This window comes from Dendrobates tinctorius, unplaced genomic scaffold, assembly GCF_039654945.1.
Source record: "Dendrobates tinctorius isolate UK_male_01 unplaced genomic scaffold, ASM3965494v1 ptg000062l, whole genome shotgun sequence".
Classification (NCBI taxonomy): Eukaryota; Metazoa; Chordata; class Amphibia; order Anura; family Dendrobatidae; genus Dendrobates; species Dendrobates tinctorius.
In genome coordinates, this window is record NW_027361730.1 from 31,132,221 (window position 1) to 31,138,981 (window position 6,761).

The 6,761-nt window shown below is 40.8% G+C and overlaps 1 long non-coding RNA gene across 1 annotated transcript in view; it reads left to right on the top strand.

Moving 5' to 3' along the window:
* LOC141093147 (uncharacterized) overlaps positions 1-6,469 on the top strand; it is a 32,738-nt gene extending 26,269 nt beyond the window's left edge. The window contains exons 3-4 of the long non-coding RNA XR_012232995.1: positions 5,561-5,649; positions 6,126-6,469. This is a non-coding gene — a long non-coding RNA (uncharacterized lncRNA). The remainder of the gene's footprint in view (positions 1-5,560; positions 5,650-6,125) is intronic.
* The last annotated feature ends 292 nt before the right edge of the window (positions 6,470-6,761 follow it).

Below are 6,761 nucleotides of genomic sequence, written 5' to 3' on the forward strand. Positions count from 1 at the left end.
TATCAGACGAATACGATAAATACAACAAGAATATGAAAATTAATCACTATTTTTCTAATAATAAACCAACAAAACTTATGAAAAGGAGGATCAAAGAGCAAAAGGCCAAATCAAGAATTGCACTAATTAAAAATGAGAAAGGAGAAAGACAAGAACACCCAAAAGATATATCAAAAGCATTTGCAGAATACTACGAGGCATTATATAATCTAAAAAATTACAAACAATTCAACCAACAGAAAAAAAACCATAAACAACTTATTTAAGAACCTTCTGATACCAAAATTAGATTGTGAAAAACTAGATAATCTAAACCAGGGTTCCCCAACTCCAGTCCTCAAGGCCCACCAACAGATCATGTTTTCAGGATTTCCTTTGTATTGCACAGGTGATGCATTTGTCACCTGAGCAATACTAAGGAAATCCTGAAAACATGATCTGTTAGTGGGCCTTGAGGACTGGAGTTGTGGAACCCTGATCTAAACAAACCATTTACAGAACCTGAAATACAAGAAATTATAAGTAAACTAAAAAACAACAGGGCCCCAGGCCCCGATGAGTTCAGTAACAAATATTATATAGCTTATACAAACAAATTAACCTCCCATATAACTAAAGTATTCAACACCTTTTTAATTCAAGGAAACATGCCAAAAGAAATGGTAGAAGCAAGTATAATAGTCATATAAAAAAAACCAAGGTTACCAAACATTAGTAAAAAATTACCGGCACATATCACTACTAAAGTTGGACATCAATATATACTCAAAAGCTATTGCTAATACTGTAGACTAAAAAATATTACCTAAAATTATACACCAGGACCAAGTAGGATTTGTATATGGTTGACAGGCCTCTGATGCAACCAGAAGGCTTATCAACCTCATTAGCCTAGTAGAGCTTGAGCAAATGCCTTCTCTGCTCCTCATCCTGGATGCAGAGAAGGAATTTGATATGATTCATTGGGGAATTCTCACTTCCACCCTTGAAAAATTTGGCTTTAGTGGTCCCATCATGAATGGAAAAATGGCACTGTATAAAAATCCCTCGGCTGTACTTTGGAAATCTTTATCATCACCAATGGAACGAGTCAAGGTTGCCCTCTCTCTCCCATACTATTTTCAATAGTAATGGTGCCATTATTATAACTATTTGCAGAAAAAAATAGAATAAATCTTCTAATTAAAGGTATTCCAACAAAAGTCAGAAACTATAAAATAAGTCTACTTGCAGACAATGTAATTCTCATCATAACTAATCCTTTAGAATCATTTAGAGAGATAATCAAAACAAAAGATGAATTTTCCATTTTATAAAACCAACCAGAACAAATCACAAATTTTGAACTTATACTTGGATGAGGAAGAAAAGGAGAGTATTATGAAAGAATTCAAGTATGTATGGGAAAAAGACACTATACCATATTTGGTAATTCATATAGCTAGGAAAACAAAAGACTTAATAGATACAAATCTGGCCTTAATTCAGAACAACATAAAGATTGCTATCACAAAATTTGCCAATCAAAACATATCTTGGTTGGAAAAAACATTGACATATAAGATGTTTTGTCTCCCTAAAATACTTTATGTATTTAGAACAATCCCCCTTGAGGTTTCTTAAAACTGGCTACAGAATTTACAAACCCAAGTTTTGGCTTTTATTTGGAGCAGTAAAAGACCAAGGGTTGCTAACGCTACACTGCAAAAACAGAAAAAAATGGAGGCGTAAGCGCGCCAACAACTTAATCAAATAAAGTAAAAAATGGATCAACAGTAATGGTAACACAGGATGGGTATTACGTTACAAATGTTAAACAATAACAAATCATTAAAATCTCTAATTTTAGCCCATATCTTAGATTCATCTCTTCAATTGCCATAATTTCCAACCCTACAAGCTTCAATTAGATCATGGAAACTACTAAACAAAAAAGTAATAGACCATCCCATCTAGGATAAAATAAAAAAATATTCCAACAAGCATTCTAGAATAGGCATTAACATATGTACCATTAGAGGAATGGGAAAAAAAGCATGAATCACTTGGATGACATATATCAAGAAAGAACTAAAGCACTATTGCCTTTCTACATGCTACACAAAAATATAAATCAGATGATATTGAGTTTGCAAAATACTTGGACATTAAAAGATACATAAACAAAAAAAATAAAAGAAAAAACAGAACCAACATCTACAAATACCTAAACCAATAATCACTTTGTTTGAGGAACCCAATAATGAAATAAAATAGAAAACATATAGTATATATAAACTTTTTAATAACAACATTGATCTTAAAAAGACAACTAACATGACAAACTGGTTGAAGGATCTGAACTTTACTCAAGATTCAGACCAATGTGAAAAATCTATTAAAACAGTATGTAATCTGTTTTCTGTAATCAGTATGTAATCACGTAATCTCTGGTCCTCCCAAGACCTCCTTCTCTCCTCGACACTTATTCGTGCCTCACCCAACCGCCTCCAAGATTTTTCCTGAATATCCCCCATCCTCTGGAATTCTTTGGCCCAACACGTCTGACTATCAACCACATTCGGATCCTTCAGACGGTACCTGAAAACCTATCTCTTCAGGAAAGCTTACAGCCTGCAATGACCTCGCTACCTCCTAACCACTACTGGAGCTATTGCCTCACCATCACTGGAGCTGCTGCAACCCCCCAACCTACTGTCTCCTTCCCCACCATCCTGTAGAATATAAGCCCGCAAGGGCAGGGTGTTCTCTCTTCTCTATATCAGTCTGTGATTGTTAGTTTGTTTACTGTAAGTGATATCTGTAATTTGTATGCAACCCCTTCTCATGTACAGCACCATGGAATCAATGGTGCTATATAATTAAATACTAATAATCTCTATATATAAAACTGAATGTATGTATGTGTGTATCACCAACCAATCATGAAGCATCTTTCATTTCACCAGAGCTGTTCAAAAGAAGCTGAGCTGTGATTGGTTGCTATGAACAACAGTTTTCCTTGCAACCAATCACTAAGCATCTCTCATTTCACCAGAGCTGGTTAAAAGTAGCTGAGCTGTGATTGGTTGCTATGAGCAAGTTTTCCCACTTCACAACACCTCAGCAGACACTGACATGGTGGGAGAAATCTAGCATCCCTGGGAACATAAGCTCCCAGCCATTGTCAGCCTCCCAGAAAGGAGCACAGAGCACATGACAGAAATGAATCCCCCCCTCCCGTGGATCAATGGTATGCAAGTTAGGGCAAATCCAATCAGCATTTTGGTACTGACCCCAGGCCTTTCTTAAAGGGATCTCCGATATGGAAGGCAGGGCAAATCCATCCAGTGCTTTGGTTCTGACCCCATGCCTCTCTTAAAGGGATCCTCGGTATGGAAGTCAGGGCAATTGCCTTCAAATGCTCTGGTACTGACCCCAGGCTCTCTTAAAGGGATCTCCTGTACGGAAGTTAGGGCAAATCCTTCAGTATTCTGATTGTGACCCCAGGGTTCTATTAAAGGGATCATTGATATGCAAGTCAGGGCAAATTCATCCAGCGCTCTGGTTCTGATCCCAGGCTTTCTTAAAAGGATCCCCGGTATGGAAGTTAGGGCAAATCCACTCAGCGCTCTGGTTCTGATCCAAGGCCCCTCTTAAAGGGATCCCCAGTATGGAAGTGATGGCAAATCCAATCTGCACTTTGGTACTGACCCCAGTCCTCTCTTAAAGGGATCCCCAGTAAGGAAATCAGGGCAATTGCCTTCAAATGCTCTGGTACTGACCCCAGGCTCTCTTAAAGGGATCTCCGGTATGGAACTTAGGACCGTTCCACTCAGCGCTGTGGTTCTGGCCCCAGGGTTCTATTAAAGGGATCATTGGTATGCAAGTCAGGGCAAATCCACTCAGCGTTCTGATTCTGATCCCAGGCTTTCTTAAAGGGATCTCTGGTATAGAAGTTATTGTAAATCCCTCAGCGCTCTGATTCTCACCCCAGGGTTCTATTAAAGGGATCATTGGTATGGAAGTCAGGGCAAATCCACTCAGCGCTCTGGTTCTGACGCCAGGCCTCTCTTAAAGGGATCACTGGTATGGAAGTTAGGACTGTTCCACTCAGCGCTCTGGTTCTGACCCCAGGCTGACGGGATGATGTGGGATATTAGGGGTAGTAGTCCGGTGGCTGTGGCTGATGGGATGATGTACAATATTAGGGGTAGTAGTCCAGTGGCTCTGGCTGACAGGATGATGTGGGATATTAGGGGTAGTAGTCCGGTGGCTCTGACGGGATGATGTGGGATATTAGAGGTAGTAGTCCGGCGGCTGTGACGGGATGATGTGGGATATTAGGGGTAGTAGTCCGGCGGATGTGACGGGATGATGTGGGATATTAGTGGTAGTTGTCTGGTGGCTCTGACTGATGGGATGATGTGGGATATTAGGGGTAGTAGTCCGGTGGCTTTAACGGGATGATGTGGGACATTAGTAGTCCGGTGGCTCTGGCTGATGAGACGATGTGGGATATTAGGTGTCGTAGTCCGGTTGCTCTGGCTGACGGGATGATTTGGGTATTATAGTAAATGTGGCTATGCGGACTGGGCGGGGCTATACACTCAGCTTTATATATATATATATATAATCATTATAATTTGTTATAACTAACCGTAGTTAGTTACTATGCCCGGGCAGCGCCGGGCTCTTCAGCTAGTAATAATAATAATATAAATCCAATACATGTGCTACGCTGAATGAAACTTATTTTAAACTGATGACAAGATGGTACTTTACCCCAGTTAGACTTAATAAAATCTTCCCAGCACAGTCACCATTGTGCTGGAGGGAATGCAGGATAAAGGGAGACATCAAGCATATCTTTTGGGAATGTACCTTGATTATAGAAACATGGAAAAAAGTGGAACAGCTGATATAACAGAATACACACAATAATATATGACTCTCTCCACAATTAAAAATTCTATCATTAGGGATAAGTGATATACTGAAAGAAAATATCTATATGGTCTCACATATAAGAATGGTAACAAATCATTTAATTGCATCCCATTGTAAAAGGAAAGATCCTCCAATACAGAGGACATCATAGAAAGAATAGCTCCACATAATGTGTACGAATTTAATCACGCCACAAGACACAATAGATTTCCCAAAAACTCAAAAAATTTTGCCCCCTGGAATAAAGAATTCACAATACCATTCACCTAGTCCCCTCTAATCACGGGAGAGAAGGAAAGAGAAAGGGAAAAAGGAGAAAAAGAAAATCAGTATGAGAAGTTCTCGGGGTAGGATCCTTCCTATACAATGGGAGAATTAGCAATTGCAAAAGAAGTGTAGGCTTAGAATACAAGAATTTGTTTTATTAAATGTCGAATTAATAGAAACGTAATTAGAAATAAAAATATTGTGTATTATTGGTGGATATAAAGTTGATATAATTGTATTTTCTTTAATAATAGGTAATAGTATGTTTATAACTGTTTAAACAGATAGATATTTTTATTGTTTTTGTTTGTTTGTTTTTTGGGAAAAATGGACTATACAGCATTTACTCCTGTTTTTATCCTAGATTTGGATAAACCCATTCCAACAAGTCCGATAAAGTCTTGGATATACTCAAAAGACACTGGGCGATTTTAAAAACTGATCGAAATATATGTAAGTTGTTACACTCAGGCCTTGTCCTGGCGCGGCGCCCAGGTCTGCTACTGTTACACCTGGTCCCCGTCCTGGTGCTGCGTCCAGGTCTGCCGCTGCCCCTCGTTCTGGGCACTCACCTCGAGCCTCACATGCTGTCCTTGGGCGGCAGCCGGCCTCCTCTGGATCTCATGCTGCTGCTCAGCGTTCAGGTCTCCCTCCTGCCTCCACCTCCTGGCGCCCTGTGGGGAGATCTGTAGCTAAGGCTATTAGGGCACGCCCGCCCGCTCTCCTGCCTTCTTAAAGGGATGGCGTGCATTATTCAAAAAATGCAATTAACCAATGGCAGCACACTGGCTGCTATTTCTGGCCTCTCCTCCATAGGGAGGGCGCCGGAGCAACGAGTATCTATCATTGCTACATCTGGTTCTCATGCTAACCTGTCTGCGCTGCGTCTGCAGTCTCTGTGCATTTTCTAATGCTCTCTGTCTCCACAGCATATCAGTATCCTGTGCTTCCTGGCTATATCTGCAACCATCTGGGCGAAAGCCATCCCGTTCCGCAACAGCGATCCGTGTCTGAGGACTGTGTGAAGGTCACTGGAACCGACTCCTTACCATCTACCTGGATCCAGGACCCGGCTCATTATGGACTCTACTGTAACTACTGTTATCCCTTTTGGTCCCGCTGGGACCGCTGCCACGTGTTCGGGGTCTATCTGGAGGTAGCACCTGTGTCCTCCAGGTATTCCATTCTGGCCCTGTCTGAAGGGCTTTACTATGGGTGCCCGGGGCTCACTAGTCACGCCCCCTTCGGAGCCCCCGGAACCGTGGTCCCGAGGTTCCACTTTAAAAATAAAAACGAATGTGAACTTCACCATCTCTGCCTCCGCTTCCATTCGTTACACAAGTACATTACCCCAAAACCCTCAGTAATGTATAGGAAGGGTAAATCAATTAAGACCGGGTGGTAAGGAGCCATCTGGAACCCTGTAAGAAAGAGTGCACATGGCTACAGAATAGAGCCATGGGCACATTCAGATGTGGACACTGCAGTTTTTGTAAAAGTATATGTCCATTACAGACATTCTGTAGTGCGTATGCTAAAAGGACATATAATATGAAATCGTTTGC